This window comes from Haliotis rubra, unplaced genomic scaffold, assembly GCF_003918875.1.
Source record: "Haliotis rubra isolate DU_JTF1 unplaced genomic scaffold, ASM391887v1 Scf2014, whole genome shotgun sequence".
NCBI lineage: Eukaryota > Metazoa > Mollusca > Gastropoda > Lepetellida > Haliotidae > Haliotis > Haliotis rubra.
The window spans coordinates 872-18,156 of NW_025766020.1; the positions used below are offsets into that span (position 1 = coordinate 872).

The 17,285-nt window shown below is 38.4% G+C and overlaps 1 protein-coding gene across 1 annotated transcript in view; it reads right to left on the bottom strand.

The window, feature by feature from the left end:
- Positions 1-519: 519 nt before the first annotated feature.
- The window catches only part of LOC124275722, a 45,926-nt gene continuing 29,160 nt past the window's right edge, over positions 520-17,285 (bottom strand). The window contains exons 8-10 of the mRNA XM_046711363.1: positions 1,735-2,068; positions 1,399-1,567; positions 520-577 (exon numbers count right to left, since the gene is read on the bottom strand). The gene's annotated coding sequence lies outside the window, so the exon portion shown is untranslated. The remainder of the gene's footprint in view (positions 578-1,398; positions 1,568-1,734; positions 2,069-17,285) is intronic.

Here is a 17,285-nt window from a genome sequence, read left to right on the forward strand (position 1 = left end):
TACTTTTCAACACCGACATTTAACTATTTGATTACATAATTCAGGGGATAAAAAAGTCAAAGGAAACATGGCTCTTACCCACAGTCGTTCCTGTCCCACTCGTACTTTCATTAGCAGCTGAAACAACAGGAGTTCAGGTAGTTCCAGGATACAGACTTTCTACAGTCTCCATTAATGAAAATGCGGAAAATTTACCATGAGAATATAAACATTTATATTTTCAGAGAAGTGGTAATCAGACTAAACTCCAGTGGGCACGGATACATTAATCTCGTGATGACAGAATGTAAAGAGGGAGACTGGATATATGTAGTGCATGACACGCACATAAGTACTTGATGCCAGTTCCTAGGTAATTTAAAGATGGGGATTACCTTTCACTGCACAATATGAAGAGCATAATCGTCAGTACAGCTCAACTCTGATGTTGTATTCCAGATGACATAGGAATCCGCAGGACATGTAATGTTGGTGGGAGCACCGTTCACGCACCAGTAGTACTCTCTGCAGTGACTTGGGTATGTGTAACTTCGTGGTATGCGATCGCCACTCACTCTGCCTTCACAGGAGAATTCACCTTTGTGGAAGAGTCACATAAGTAGTCACTTACTGCACGTATCGGTCACCTACTGTATAAATCAAGCACATTTAGGTACCTCGTAAGAATGGGAAAGGCACACGAACTCGGTGCGCCTAGTGGCTGCAAGAGTTGTATGATCCCCAGGGAGTTGAAGATTAATAATACGACTTGAGATTGACATCCAGTGATCGAGGGAAAAACAAAGCGCCTTTGAGCAGCTGAGCTGGATATCGGCGCTATACAAATGTTACTATGTATGTATATCAATGTCTGGAAAGTACTTCAGTGTGGCAGAAGTATGATGCACAGCGCCATTCAGAAAGTGGTCAACACTTTTTATACTTGGGATTACACTTTCTCTGTAAAGAACATATGTTAGAACCCTTTTGGCTGAGTCCCATTCGGCATTCGATGCCGCACTCTCAGAATCAGGCACCAGATCACCAACACAAAGTCACCGATCAATCTCATACACTAGCCATCGCATAGTCGACAAAATGCTGGTCTGAAAACTGGTAGTCTATAGCACATATTTTCATCTCATTTTCATCTCAAAATGCCTCCAAATGAGAGAGTGTTATCCCTGATGATAAATATGTTGAATTTGCCCACTTTATATGGCATTCACATTTTGTCAGAATTTTGCTAGGTCACTGATATGGTTTGTATTTGTAAAGATAAATAAATAACAGGACTCATCTTCATAAAAGTATTGATCACTAAAGGAGAAGAGCACCTCAACCCTTTCTTTTGTTTAACGTATAATTTTACTTGTTAGAGTGTTGTTTACTCTTTAGTCATAATCGTCTGTTAAATACCTGATGGACCAGGAGGAGGACCTCCTGACATACACACATCATTCTCTATATCAATGCACTGGCCTTCCCCACATGTGGAGATGTACACAACATCGTTGACACATGAGATCCAGAGTTGACACGTGTAGGGATGCTCTAATTTTGCCAGTCTGGTTCACGCACTTGTCCGCTGAAAAGTGATCATATAGATAAATAGCTACTTCTTATAACACGCATCAGTATTTTGTCAATCGAAATGCGATGACACATAGTGTTGCTAATAAATAATTAAATGCACACAATGGTTATAAATTCTATTCAAGTGTGTTAAATTGTCTGATATTTGCATCTACTTACATGGAATAACATGAACATCTCCACAGGCTGTGGATGTGTTAGCTCCTTGCTTGACGTTACAGCAGATGCTGGAGGCATTCCATGCCATGCTGAAGGCATAGTAAAACTGGGACGTCGCCTCCAGGGCACACGTGTCAGTCTGGTTTCTCCGCCACAAAGTCCTGTGTGATGAAGTTCAGTCTGTCCAGTGTTGTTCCATTGGCCAGTGTTGCACTCCAGTATACTTCAGCTGGAGGGACGCCTTGTCTGTAGGTGCACACAAACAATGACGTCTCCTTCCATCTGCCTTCCACTATCTCAAACGGAAGGGTCAAGGTCGGCTGTCCTGCATGAACTGACAAAGAAATAGGTCAATAATGATTTAGTGTCAGTGAAATAGAACTTGCATAATGTCATAAAATGTCATATGTGTAAAATCAATGAACTACTGAATCATATATGAGTCCAGCAATATCTATGGGAATTCTCTCCAAACAACCGCAGCACCTTCCACGAAATGGGTAGTCGACATCACATACTTTGCGTACCCTCTGACAAGTGTAAATTGGTGCGGCTCTACATTGAATCCAGCTTTATCTATGGGAAATATCTTCAATTGCGTTGTCAGTGCTTACCAAGAACTGTAACATTCGCCGTCGTTGTGAGATTCCCCTCTTCGCTCACGACACGACATTCATATCCCCGGTGTCAGTGCAGCGTGGATAGTTTATCCTGTAGGAGAACTCGGTCATGTTGTCGCTGATGTCTGGAGACTGGTCTAACAGGGCGTCATTCTTGAAGAAGTGCACACTGCTGAATGTGTAGCTCCTGTCTATCTTACACAGAAGAATCACGTCCCAGTCTCCTTGGTAGACACTGACATCGGTCATGGACAACGTTGGTGGAAGAAGTGATGTTGTTGGAATGACGGTGGATGAGACGTCATGCGTCGCTGTAGGATCTATCGACGCAGATGTGTAGTCTGGCAAAATAGAAATTTGCATGCTATTTACACCTAAACCTGTGTTTGATACATCAAGGTTAATTGATTCGACAGCTGAACCTGAAGTCATCTGAACAGAACCATATGCTTGGACAGCTTCACCCAAGACAGCTACACACTGGCTTGATGCTTCGCTAACTATTTTAGGGATTGAGATGTGATCTTTAGCAGCCATATGTATATGTAAAACTGTGTCATGGTATCTCAGTGGGATTGCACTGAACACCCAGCATGACTCATGATTGTTACTAGCAGATACACGCAGGTGCATGCACGTTGTATTTTGAGTGAGATATTCGACCTTCCTACCGGGCTTGACTGTGGTAATATCCTGACTCGTCTCTTCTACAGTGACCACAGCAACTGTCACAGACTCTGTCTCAATGACGTAGATCGACAGTGTGGTGGTTGGGGATGAGGAGGGCTTAAAATGTTAGTCAGTGCAACTTGCAGTGGAGCTGACGTTTGAGAAGATGAAGTAGAAAATTGCTGCAATGATGACAGAGCCGTTTCTGCAATACAAATCGTGTGACAGTGGACGCAGTATATAACTGTGTGAATAGATGCGCTATAAAATGTACATATTATTATTATTATTACATAACTTTACAAGCATCGTGAATAGTACCATTGTTATATTGTTATAACATATTTGCACGGGTACCTGTAACATTTTATTTTGTTCTGTATGACCCTTATTAATAATATACAGCCCGGATATCTTTACAAAGTCGTATTTTTCAGCTAACATCAGTGGTGTGCACGCACAGTACGTTGGTAAAGCTGCATGTTCTTTTCTATAAGATCATGTCTTGTCTACAAGAAACACAATTAAGGACACTTTCCTCCGACGTTTTGACAATGGTTATGGCACACTACACAAACCATCTGTTTGGGCTCAAAATGATAGCTTATGGAGTATGGAGTCACAGAGTGGATCAGACAACATGACGTGTATGTGATGAGACTAAACGTTTATTTGTAACCTGGGAACGTTGTACAATCAATATCTAGCGTACCCTCCACATACTTGGATTACTGCCTGTACCCTACGTCTCATACCCCGTCAGCCGTCGTTGCAGAAGACACTGTCGCCATTCCTGGAGCAAAGCTGCTCCTCATGCAGATTTTGACGAAGGTGGCACGGGTGCTGGTATCCATCGCCCGATAAACCCCCAATGCGGGTCACCGAATGTGAGTCACTGCATTGCTCTGAATGAAAACTGCTATTGCATTGCCCTAGCTTTGCCATCCAGCAATACAGGCCTTGTGGTAAGAGGAGTATCAAAATGAGGGACAACAACTGGATCCAGCACTTCCTGGATATACTGATAACCCAATAGATTCCCACGTATTGTCACCAAATCAAGAGTACAGTCATGAGAGACACATCCCGCATGATAACGGAACCTCCACTCTAAGTCGGTTGGTTGGTTAAAGTAGAAAATCTTGTTAGCGGAAATTCCTGAGAGTGTTTTCCCAAATATATAACCTGCAGTGGTGACACGTTTACGTTAATGTGTTGTTTCTTTCAATATTTCAGTTAGTTGAATGTATTATTACGCTGGCTCCAAACTCAGTTTTGAGTTACATGAAGAAGGAATCGGCTTTTAATCAGACCAATGAATTCTTCGCCAAGTCCTCAGATTCCTGCGTTGCCGTGGTAAACAAGAAGCCAAACGTGCTTGTTAAGATGATCGCTTCCTTCTATGGTTGTACAAGACTCCTAAGGCGATTCCGGACTGTTCTCGTAAAGACCCGGCAAAATTGTAACCAGTCCGTCAGAACGATGCTTGTGGCGAATGGTTGTCGACGAGTGACTCTCAGTAAGGCACTGTCTTCACGATTTGACGTCACCCGGGCCGTCAGAACGTGGTCGATCCCTCACCTCATTTGAATCCCTGTCTTGCTTTTAATAAACGACTGACAATTATGTAGTTATCCGACCAATTGCTTTATAGGACATACCGGAGTTACACATACCAATAATTTGTCATATCTGACCGTCTAATAATAAAAAAGCCGTTTAATTGAAAATATCCGAACAACTTTCATTCTGGAATTATCACTGAAATGAACAGCAAGACTCAGACACGTTTCACTGTAAATTTTGAATTTCATCCCGAAAATGTTCACGTGCACATCATGCAAATTATGTGCACAAAATTCATGAGACTTTGCGAAAGGAATATCATTTTCTAAATACCACATATTGGTTCCCAAATAATGCCCCCTCTCCTCCCACAAATTGGAACATCCCTTGCTATATTTAATGGCATTTTATAAACCTAAAAGCATTAGTATCCATTCATGATGCTTATATGTTACGTCAGTTGTTGTCATGAAATGTCAGTTGTTGTCCGGAAACTATAATTTAAAAGAACTGAATATCTATGTAACTCAATTGTACATGGACCAGTGACCTTCCATTCAAAAACACCATTTACTAAATTGAGTCGGGACGTTTGCTAGCAGTAAAGCCAAAGTCAGACTAGTAACATCTCTCTCTCACACACAAACAAACACACACACACACACACACACAATCATGCACATCACTACATACGAGGTAAATACATTCACGCAGTTATCTCCCTTTGATTATGGTCGTTTGTGCTCTTGAACCATTAATAACTAAGAGATTAAGCAAAGTAGATACCTTGCACTTTCAACTGCACATCCCTGATATCCCGTTGTAGATTTGTCTTTATCCACAATGCTTCCGACCTGTGGAACAAACGATTTTCACATCAATCACTTCTACAGCTACTTGGACTTAATCCTATGACGATAAAAGAAATACATCTTTACTGTCATAATTTATATTTTCTGGATAATAGAAAGAAGAGTTTAGATTAGTTATCAAGTAAACATTTTCAGTTACAAACTCAATACAGTGGCACAAAGTGTTTTCCTGTTTTCCAAGCAACCGGGGTTTCTATACGCACTTACGTTCAAACAAAACTTATTGTGAAGCTCTGTGAATTCGGGCGACGTTGTGTCAGACAGCTCCTCGGTATACTTTGACATTCAATACACGAAGCTTTACCTCCGCCCTGGCTGAAATATTGAAAGAAACAATGAAAGAAACCTACACGTGTCATCACTGCATGTTGTATTTTTGATAAAACACTCCCAGGAATTTCCGGTGACATGTTTGTAACATTATTAATTATCTATTAAATGTCCATTGTAACTTGTACCATGTAAGAGGGTTTCTAATTTCTAATTTGTGTGACCGATTATGCAGATTTTGTGTAAAATGTATGTGAAAATTTAGTTATCGATGGAGTGAAATACCTCATTTCCTCACTGTCATGGTAGATGTACATTTATCTTACCTCACACATAAATGTCACTTTCTGATTGGCTGAGCGCTCTTCTATTATTTTCAATGTGCCCCGCTTACAAGCAAGTAACATTTCAATGTACCCCGCTGTCAATGGCAACTCATTTGGTACTTCGTGGTAGTAATTTTTTCTCGAATAGCATTGAATCACGTATGATGTATTACCGATGTTTTGCGAATGCAAATCGATGGAAGGAGATAACTACTAAATCTGTTTTCTTGGCAGCAAAATCTAGCGATGGCTACAAAAAGATTTGTACCCGTGCTTCATACAATTCAAAATTAACATCAAGGTGTTCGGTAAGATAAATACGTTGTTCACTGGTCCCTCGGGGCCCATGGGTTGATGTACCCTTCGGGTTCAGGGAACATAAACAAAGGGTACATCAACCCATGTCCCCTAGAGACCAGTGAACAACTTATAATATACTGCATGATATCACACACACATGAAATGACGTATATTATTCACATGGAAGCTCAAGGTTGTCAAAGATGGTTCCGTGTCGTTTCACCCAGGTCATTTCACCCGGGTTGTTTCATCCCAATTCCATACTAGGTCAATTCAGCCCACATCAGGGGTCGTTTCACCCTAATTAAGAGTTGTTTCACCCCAACTAACTGAGTATACATGGAGAATGGTATTCATGCTTAAATCTGTTAATCCTAATTAGGCAATGTTTTTACAACAATGAGGCAAATGCAAGTGTGTCTGTGAGGGTGTCTGCACAGGACGTCGACCCTTGGGTGAAATGTCACGGTTCAGTTAAGAAAAAGGTCGATGTCCTGTCCATTTGACCTTAAACCAATTAACAGGGGATTAGAAAAGACCAAGAAATAATCCTGTGTTTTCACAAGGCGATAATCCAGATTATGCGGTTGAGAACACAGACAACAGGAGAAAAGTACTATAATTCGTCCATTTTATTTCGTATACAAAATCATCCAACATGAAGTAGGTGATATGCACCATTTGCAAACTGGTTCATCTGAAAGACAGTAAATGTAGATTTATTACTTCTTTTTTTTACACATTCTTTTACACAGACCACATTACACCACTCTACTGCTATATATAAATTGTTAGAATTGTTAAGAAAATCTGTTAAACGATATGCAAAACATGGTCACGTACATTATTCAGATTTGATATATCTATTTTACTTTTATATTTTCCTAAGTAACAGATTGATATCAGGCATTGACAAGATGCTTACCGTTATGTCTACTTGGACACGGGGATGAGCATGGTCACCTTTCACCATCGTCACAATGTCATTGACAGTTGACGCAGTGAATTACACTTCTTTTCTGTGCACTACCAGGATATCCAATTTCGCTTCACTCATAAATCCACCAACACACAGGTATCTTCCACCACTGGATGTAACTGTGTATTTGCCATATCGAAATTGAATGCAATCTACCGCGCGTTCCTTCCTTAAATATGTTCATAATTGTGAATTCACTCTCATATGTATGATAACATTGATGACATGTTGAGCGAACTATGTTCACGCCTTACACGATGCTCCGGTTATGGAAAATCTTAAAGCAACACCTACTAGCGGATTAGCGTGACTCTAGCAACGCCTTCAACATCAAAGTCTACCGCGGGTCGACTTCGTGTCCATAGCGAAATTTCAAAGGTCGACTTCTTGTCCATAAACCTCTGTGAGTCCCACGGGCGACGAATCCCAGTAAATGATAGAAAGTGTACTATGTGTAACCTAAAAGATATTGGTGACAAAGTTTATTATTGTTTTATATGTCCCAAATTAGAATTAGAAAGAAAAATATATGCGGAAATACTATTATATAGAACATATATGTATAAAATCAATATCCTATTTAACATCAAGAAGCTAGGAACTTTAAGAAAACTTTAATTTTTTTGTAAACTACCTCGGTGTTCATTGCACCTATCATACTGTTTGTACATACTTTTTTATGTTGTATAAATGTAAATATTATATATGTACTTCTTATGCTGCAGTTTGCACCCTGAGTGAATAAAGTTCAGTTCTGTTCAGATGGCATATCGGATTTAAAGCTTATATCTCTTTTAATCTCATCTCATCACGCTTAAAACTTGAATGAACATTGTCGACATTGAGTTAGTCATTACTAATGCATGTGTGTCATGACGAATGCATGTTTGGACATCTGCCTCAGCTGCAAGAAGAGAGTAGGACCGCGTCAAGATGGACGGCAGTGTGAAACTTGTCATCGCCATCAACACAGGATATATGGCACATATGAACTGATATAATTATTCTAACAATCTCAATATGCTGTTTCGACACTATACATAGATGAATATATTATTGAAACAATTTTACAGTTGATAATGATACTATCTGTTTGCTTGGGTGAAACAACCTCCAAATGGGGTGAAACTGTATGGGGTGAAACAACCCGGGTGAAAAGACTTGGGGTGAACATGTTTGGGGTGAAATGACCCGTGTTACGACGTATATTGTAATAAAAACGTAAATTGTAATACTTGCAACAAATTGTAATAACTCTTGACGTAAATTGTAATAAATACGTAAATTGTAATAAAATTGACGTAAATTGTAATACGCAAATTGTAATAAAAATGACGTTAATTGTAATAATTTTGGTTGAGGTAAAATGTAAATAAATATTTACGTAAATTGTCATAACAGTTTTAATCATTCGTAAATACGTGTGTGTTTGTTTTTCGTTGAATTTCATAATCATATAAGCTTGTTAGAAGAAATGATTGATTTTGTTCAAATTTGGTACCAAGGTGTCGTGGCCAGATTCACCGACACCAGTTGAATTTAGTTACCTTGAGATAATTTGCAAGGTCACAGCTAAAATCTCAGGGTTTTGTCAATATAAAGATTGTTAGCGCGATAACTCAAGAAAGAATTAATAGATCTTGATCCAATTTTATATCAAGATGTATTGGTGGGATTCCCTACACCAGCCGATTGGGGAACGTTTTAAGTTCACAGCGACAAAAATTGTTTGTTTTGCACATATGTAACTTCTTAGTGCGAAAACACAAGAAAGAATGAATATACTCTGCTTAAAAGTAGTACCCAAAATGTGTTGGGAATATGGTCTAACGCCAGTCGAATTCAGTGATCTTCGGATAATTTTTAAGGTCACAGCGAGTATTCTTGCAATATCCCCAAACTAATGGATGGAATTTGTTCGCATTTTGTATCAAGGCATCCGATGACAGTTTCGGTAACGTTTAGATAATTTGCAGGGTCACGCCGATATTATTGCGATATTAAGATATCGACATGTGGCGGGGGTAATAGCTGTGTTTGTGACAAAAACCTTTTCATTATGGATTTTCAAAATTTTGTTACAAATTGGTTTCTATAATTCCATGTTAATACTACCAGCTGTGAAAGTATTCGTGACACGTCTTACAAATACCAGAGATTATTTGTGTTTGTTTTAATATTAAAGTTAATTGTTATTCATTATGGAGTTATTTTCACTGTTGACACAAGGACATATTTCCCGAGCAATAGCTTTCAATATCTTAAAGTTAATTCTATTACATTTTGAAATTCGTCATGTCATATCAAAACATAACAGGATATTGTTTGTTTGCGCTTTGAAAAGTATGTTTATTCTTCTTCATCAATTTGGAAGGACATATTTGAAATTAATTTGATGTTTCAATCATATGAGTTTATTATGATTTATGTTTCGATCATACATTCATATATTGCGTTGTCACAGTTTAACCTGGTTCGTATTAGTTTCTTTATCATAGTACAATTTATTACTGAATTTTTATGAGAGGAATTTGATGTTAAATTTGCTAAGGATATTATGAATCGCTGGCGCATGGTTATTCCTTGCCACATAGCAGTCAAACTGTCTACTCACTTGTTGTATTTTATTGATGCATTTAAAATAAAATGTAGAAATGCTATTGAATTGTATCATTTGCTTCAAGGAATCGATCATATGTGCTCGTTATCAAAGTAAAGTCAAAACTTCTTTCTGTAAGGTATACAATGTTTGTTGACATTTAATTGTGAGGGGTATATTAAGGAAAACATTAATTTCACAGCCAAAAATACAACAAAGAAATCAATGGGTGACATTAACCTCAAAGAATGATAGTAACAATGCTTATAACCTACGAGGGGTCATTTGTTTTCATACGATATGCACCGGGTAAAATATCACTTTGTCATGGTGAAATGACATCATGAACAATGTTATGACGTCACGTTGCTTCTAAGAAGCCGCCTTCTAAATACAACGATGACGGGGAGCTTGCCTTTGTTGGAAAGTAGATTATCGTGTAATTTCCTCAATAAAAGACTTCGGTAATAAATAGAAAATTTTATTCGTGACCATATCCTACTATGTTAACGACCTAAATTATTCAATAAACAAGCACAATCATATGTAAATGACTTTTGAAGAACTGTAGTTTGAAACTTTAAAATAGCCAAATTAGACTTGCTCCCAAAATTGTATTGAGAAAAAGTTTCAGTAGATGGTAGATGTAAGTCTGTAAGGTAATCAGACGCTTGCATGTTAACAATTTTGTCAAAGCTTCAAAGTTTGTGTGTGTCTAACGTCTAAAGGTAACCAACTAGTTTTACTATACAAACTAGCTTTTGCTACTTCAAGCTGAACCATTTGAAGTTTATATTTAATATCTGCGGGACAATAATTTATTATCCCAGACCTAGATATGTCTAGTACATTTCACACATGCTTGATAGAATATTTCATTGTAGGGCGTACTTTAACGACCGTACTGAGAGGAAAACTGTTGTAGAGAGAGAGAGAGAGGTGTGTGTGTGTGTTGTTGTTGTTGTTGTGTGTTAGACCTTTTGGTCGGCCATTATGCTTTATGACGTAACATAGGTGTGACCTTTGTGTGACCTAATCGAGCTGACCTGGGGACTTTCCCAGAGGTATTTTTAGACTCGTGTGTGGGCAATATAAGGCTCCCGAACAGTCCCCATGTCATTCAGTCGCCAGAGAGAATGTACGCATGCTCTTGACTCTACTGGTTCTGGTAGTTGTTTACCTCAAAGATGGAAGCCATTCACCGTGATATTCTGAGGAAGAATCACTCCGGCCTAGTGCAAGCTATACAGCGTGTAGAAGAGGTGGTCGACAAACTGGTACAGTTTAAAGTGCTTACTTGCGTCATGAAAAGATGTAAAACTTTTAGAATTTAAATTTAAATTTCTTCACCACATAGTTTACACTAAGAGGGAACTAAAGGCTATGAACCTAGTAAACGATGATATCTGCACTTTTTGTAAAACTGACCGGGGAGGACTTAGCTCATGTCTTCCTTCAATGTGAATATGTAAAACATTTTTTGGGTGACTCTGGAACTATTTCTGAAGACCCACATTAATATGGGTATAACTCTGGATACCAATGCAATCCTTTTGGCTATCCAGACCAATATAAATTGCTGAATCACCTAATCCTACTGAGCAAAAGGCATATTTTTCTATGTAGTCTAAAGGGCAACACCCTATCAGTGGATAAGGTTATAAATAACATCAGACAAGTTTATGCCATTGAAAGGTTCATTGCTTGTAAAACAACAAGTATAATGCCTTTGAAAAAATGGTCTCCACTCACAAATAGTTTTAAACTTTAAGCAGATGTATTAGATATAGATGTTATTTAGTATTGGCTTTCAGCCATAGTTACTACTCGATGTAAACAATGTACAATCACTGAACTTTGTTGCTCAAACACACCTGTACAATTTTAATCAGATAGATTATGTATGATTGTTGTATATTACTGTGACTACAGCTACTGACTGTCTTCTCTCTGAGAATTTTTGTACCACTTCTGAGTCTTAGGATCCATAACCCGTAGACTTTTAGTCAGATAAACTACATCTGATGGTGTTTACTATTGGCTTACAGTTATATACTTACCTCCATGTGCAAACACTATGCCTTTTTGAAACTTTTCAGGTCAGTATGTATACACATCTACATTCATATAAATCACACCTGATATGGTACATAGTCATAGAGTGACTCTTCTTGCAGACTTTCTGCCACTGTTCAATTATTGTATTTTCAAACATGCTTGTACATCTCAAGCTGACAAATTACATCTGATCGTGTACACTATTGGCCTTTTGGTTTGCTATTAGCCTATAGCCATATGTGCCTTTCTTGAACTTTGCATCTCAAACGAGTCAGATTGTCTGTCTATATCTGATTTTGTGTATCACTGGCATACAACCTTGAAGTTTACATTCTCTGTCAAACATTGTGCCAATCTTGAACCGGATTGTACCAGCCGGAGATAGAGTATTTATATAATACTTTATATCTGTACAGCCATAGAATTACTTCATTACACTTTTCAATGTCCATCTCCTTGAACTTTGTTATGAAGCTTGTACCTGATGCCTGTTCGTACCCATGTGTCAGTACCCATTATGCTGGAATAAAAATAATAATAAAAAGAAAAAATTAAAAAATCCCAAAGGAGGGTGGGGCTTAAAGGGTTCAACAGTTGATTAAGTCACACAAAGGTCACACACCTATGTGACGTTATAAAAAAAATGGCTGACCAAAAAGGTCTCTAACCCCCTCCCTCTACAACAGGAAACTATTGTAGAGGCCTTTTTCTATTACAGCAGTTGCATGATGAGACCACTTTGTATTGTCTGATAAGATAACACCAAGATGTTTATGTTGATGTACACACTCCAAATGTTCATTATTAAAGATCAAGTCAGGGACTTGAGGCCAATGCCCATGGTTGAAAAGCATAAATTTAGTCTTATTAGGGTTGAACTTAACTAACACCATTTATTGAATTGGACTCCGATTGATGCATCACCATAATTTTCTAAGTAAATTTGTGCAAAGGATCACAAATGGACCAAGGGCAGATCCTTAACCCTGCAGTGACAAGTTTTTTTTACAATGTTCCATTAAGAGAGACACACTGTCGTCTATTGAAATTGTTAACCCACTAAAACGTTTCCACGAACACCATAATTTTTCTAATTTGTGTCAAAGGTATTGAAATGCACAAAATACTACACACAGTAAAGGTGGCGATTATCTAGGACTGGGCATATATTGTGATACATTTCTATAAGTTGAGATGTATTAGAATGACTAGCAGTAAAACCTGACTGGAATTACTTACTTATGTTCATGGAAATGGTTATGCACATGCTTTTACCATTATTCTTTCAAGAATTGCCCCCAGGATAGATAGTAAACTAATAGGTCAGTAATTAGTTGGGAGGGATGTATCTCCTTCTTTCAAAATAAGAGTAACATTACCCGTTTTCCACTTTGTCGAAAAAAACACACACACAGTGATATATACTAAGCAGCAAAAGAAACGTCAGTTTGGAATTTTCCGTCGCAGAAACGGCTTACTGTAAACTCATTTAATGTTTTGATTGTATATTTATGACAACATGTCCATCATTACCAGAGCAAAGACATTCCTTCCCAAACTCAGAATGGAACCCAGGAAGTGGTCTCAAAAACGCAACCTGATCTCGGAGATTGAACGTCGTTCTTCATGTTTTCCATGCAAATCATGCTGCACGTGCTGTTCACAAGACCAGCCCTATAAAATGCACCTCCAAACCTGGTTGAAACATTCATATTACAACGTCAGCAGGATGCAGCGACTCACGACAGCTCAAGAGCAACCAGGCGCTAGGAAGACTTGAAGCTGGCCACATTGCACAAGTCGTTGCCAATCACTTCCAGGTCAACGTTCGGACCATCTACAGGCTGCAGCAACGTTTCCAGGCCACCAACACCACAAAATGATCGCCTCCGTACAGGCAGACCAAGGGTGACCATTAAGACGACAAGACCGCAATGTTGTGCGACAGCGTGTACAGAATCCCTTTATGCAGGCATCCGAAACAGCACGCCAGACAGTTGGAACAAACGGAAGACCAACCAATACTGATACATTACGCCGACGTCTTAACAGCGGGAACCCATTTGACGTAGACCTTACCCTGGACCTATCCTCACCCCTCGTCATCGGCGTGAACGTCACACAAATTGCCCTATTACACCCAAAACTGGCGATACAGGCAATGGAGACTGTTCACGGATGAGAGTCGGTACTGCGTATCAACTGCAGATGGCAGATCAAGAATATGGCGACGACGTGGCCACCGTTTCTCAGACCAATGTGTTATGGAAAGAGACTAATGGGGAGGTGCAAGCATGATATGGGGTGGAATAGGCCTGAACCAGAGAGTGGGTCCTGTGGTGTTCCAGAACCTTGGTCCAGGGAGAGGCGGCGGCATCACAGCGGTGCGCTACATCGACCAAGCTCTCGGACCCCACGTCATACCACATTTCGCACGTCACCGGAACAACATTTTCCAGCATGATAACGCATGTTATGTCCTTATGATTACGTCAACTGAAAGGTGGGTAGTGTCTTCAAAAAGCTCTTTCAGTAAACATGAAGGAGGTGTCACTTGAACAAGCGATTTGTAGTTACAAATTGCCCTTTTTGCACTTTAATATCTAAGTTTGATTCCAGCGGACGTCTACCAATCTCAAACATTCAAAATGTTTCTTGCACATTTTGAACCTAATAACTGACCTAATTCAACGTGGTTTTCGTTAAAACATAAGTACCGTTGATCACTTAGTGCGTTTAGAATCATTTGTCAAAAAACGCTGTAATTAATTAACAACATACAGTGTCGATATTTTTTATCTAGAAAAAGCATACGACACTACATGGAAATACGGTATTTTGTAAAAAGATTTACATGACTTTGGTACCCGTGAATGTCCTGGTTAGAATATTGATCTTCAGTAACCCATGCTTGTCGTAAGAGGCGACTAACGGGATCGGGTGGTCAGGCTCACTGACTTGGTTGACACATGTCATCGGTTCCCAATTGCGGAGATCGATGCTCATGGTGTTGATCACTGGATTGTCTGTTCAAGATTCGATTATTTACAGACCACCGCCATATAGCTGGAACTTTCCTGAGTGCGGCTTAAAACTAAACTCACTCACTCACATGCATTTGGATTGAGAGGCCGTTTACCTCAATTTATAAACAAAGTTTTTAAATGACAGGCAATTTCAAGTATGAATTGGTTCTACCCTGTCTGATCATTATAGTCAGGATCAGGGTGTCCTACAAGGCAATATTTTGTCTGTCACATTGTTTAGTATAAAGATGAACAGTTTAGCAAAGGTTTCAAATGATTCAATTGACGGATCGTTATTTGTGGATGATTTAACATTTCCTGTATTAAACAAATTGCATTATATTGAAAGACAACTGCAGCTGTGTTTAAACAAGATTAATAAATGGTGGTTTGATTTAAATTTTCAAAATATAAACTAATTGCATCCAGTCTTTTCGCAAATACAAACCTCACAAAGACACAGACTTATATTTAGATAACACACCTATTTAAGTGGTAAAAGAAGCAAAATGCTTGGGTTTAATTGTTTATGAGCACTTGACTTTCCGACCTCATATTAAATATTTAACAAATATATGCCTGAAGGCCCTTGATTTGCTAAATGTTATCTCTAATACAAAGTGGGGAGGTGGTCAGAAAACCCTCCTCAAACTCTACCGAGCACTTATACGCTCCAAACTGGATTATGGCTCCATTATTTATGGTGGAGCCTGCAAAAGCAACCTTAAAGTTTTAGATTCTATCCACCATCAAGCTCTGAGACTTTGTCCTGTTTTTTTATTAATGTATGATAATCTTGTCGTTATACTGTCCTTGCTGACAGGTTATTAAAAAGTATATAATAGTCTATATATTATTATTCTTAGTACATACCTTTTTTGTCGTCGCGATATGGCTGAAATATTGTCGATGTGACGTAAAATTATTAACACACTCACTTGCACATTTTGTTTCCCGAAGTTTGTGACGCATTTATTGCAGATTTTGCGTTTTGGGGAGAACCAAGATAAAAAGTCAAACAAAGTGGGGATCGTGAGGCTTAAACATAGCAAAACATATTTCCTTGAGGTTGACAGATAATATGTAGAAAAAAAATAAAACATAAAACAGCTGCATTTGTATCATTTTCTAGGGAGGCTGACTAAGTTTTGAACGCCACTTGTAGATATACCCGTTAGAACACCACACCACCCCAACCCTACATGCATTAGTGTGTTAGATATACACGTTAGAATCCCCTTCTGTATATGTTTACATATCAAAACCTCAACAGATATTTGCCAGAAAAACATGATACTGAAGACAGTTGGATATTATATATCTATTATATATATATCAGGACGAATATCATTTTTCGTCATATAACTAAGAGCACCCTTTATACTACGGTTAGTATATTTTCCATAAGTGTTTATCAATCTGAAGGTCGCCCAATTCATCTGGTGTCCGCACATCCCGCCAACGTACCTGGTTACTACTTTTTTAAGCAAAATTTGTCAATTCTTTCTTGAGTTATCGCGCTGACAATTTTTATATTGACAAAACCCTCAGATTTTGCTTTGACCTTGCAAGTTATCTCAAGGTAATTAAATTCAACTGGTGTCGGTGAATCTTGCCTCGACCCCTTGGTACCAAATTTGAACAAACTCCATCATTTCTTTCCTGAGTTATCGCCCCAACAAGCTTTATATATGATTTATGAAATGCGTCGCGTATTAAACGAACACACGCGCATTTACGAATGATTAAAACTGTAATTATAATTTACGTAAATATGTATAACATCTTACCGCAACTAAAATTATTAAAATTTACGCCAATTTTATCACAATTTGCGTATGACATTTTACGTCAATTTTATTACAATTTACGTATTTATTACAATTTACGTCAAGGGTTATTACAATTTTCTGCAAATTACTACAATTTACGTTTTATTACAATTTACAACCCGTTACCGTCATAGACCAAGCATATCATTCAAATATGCATTGCATGTTACATTAAACCAGGCATATCATTCACATATGTACTGCATGTTACATTAGGCAAAGCATATCATTCGCATATGCATTGCATGTTACATTAGACCAAGCATATCATTCGCATATGCATTGCATGTTACATTAGACCAAGCATATCATTCGCATATGCATTGCATGTTACATTAGACCAAGCATATCATTCGCATATGCATTGCATGTTACATTAGACTAAGCATATCATTCGCATATGCATTTCATGTTACATTAGACCAAGAATATGA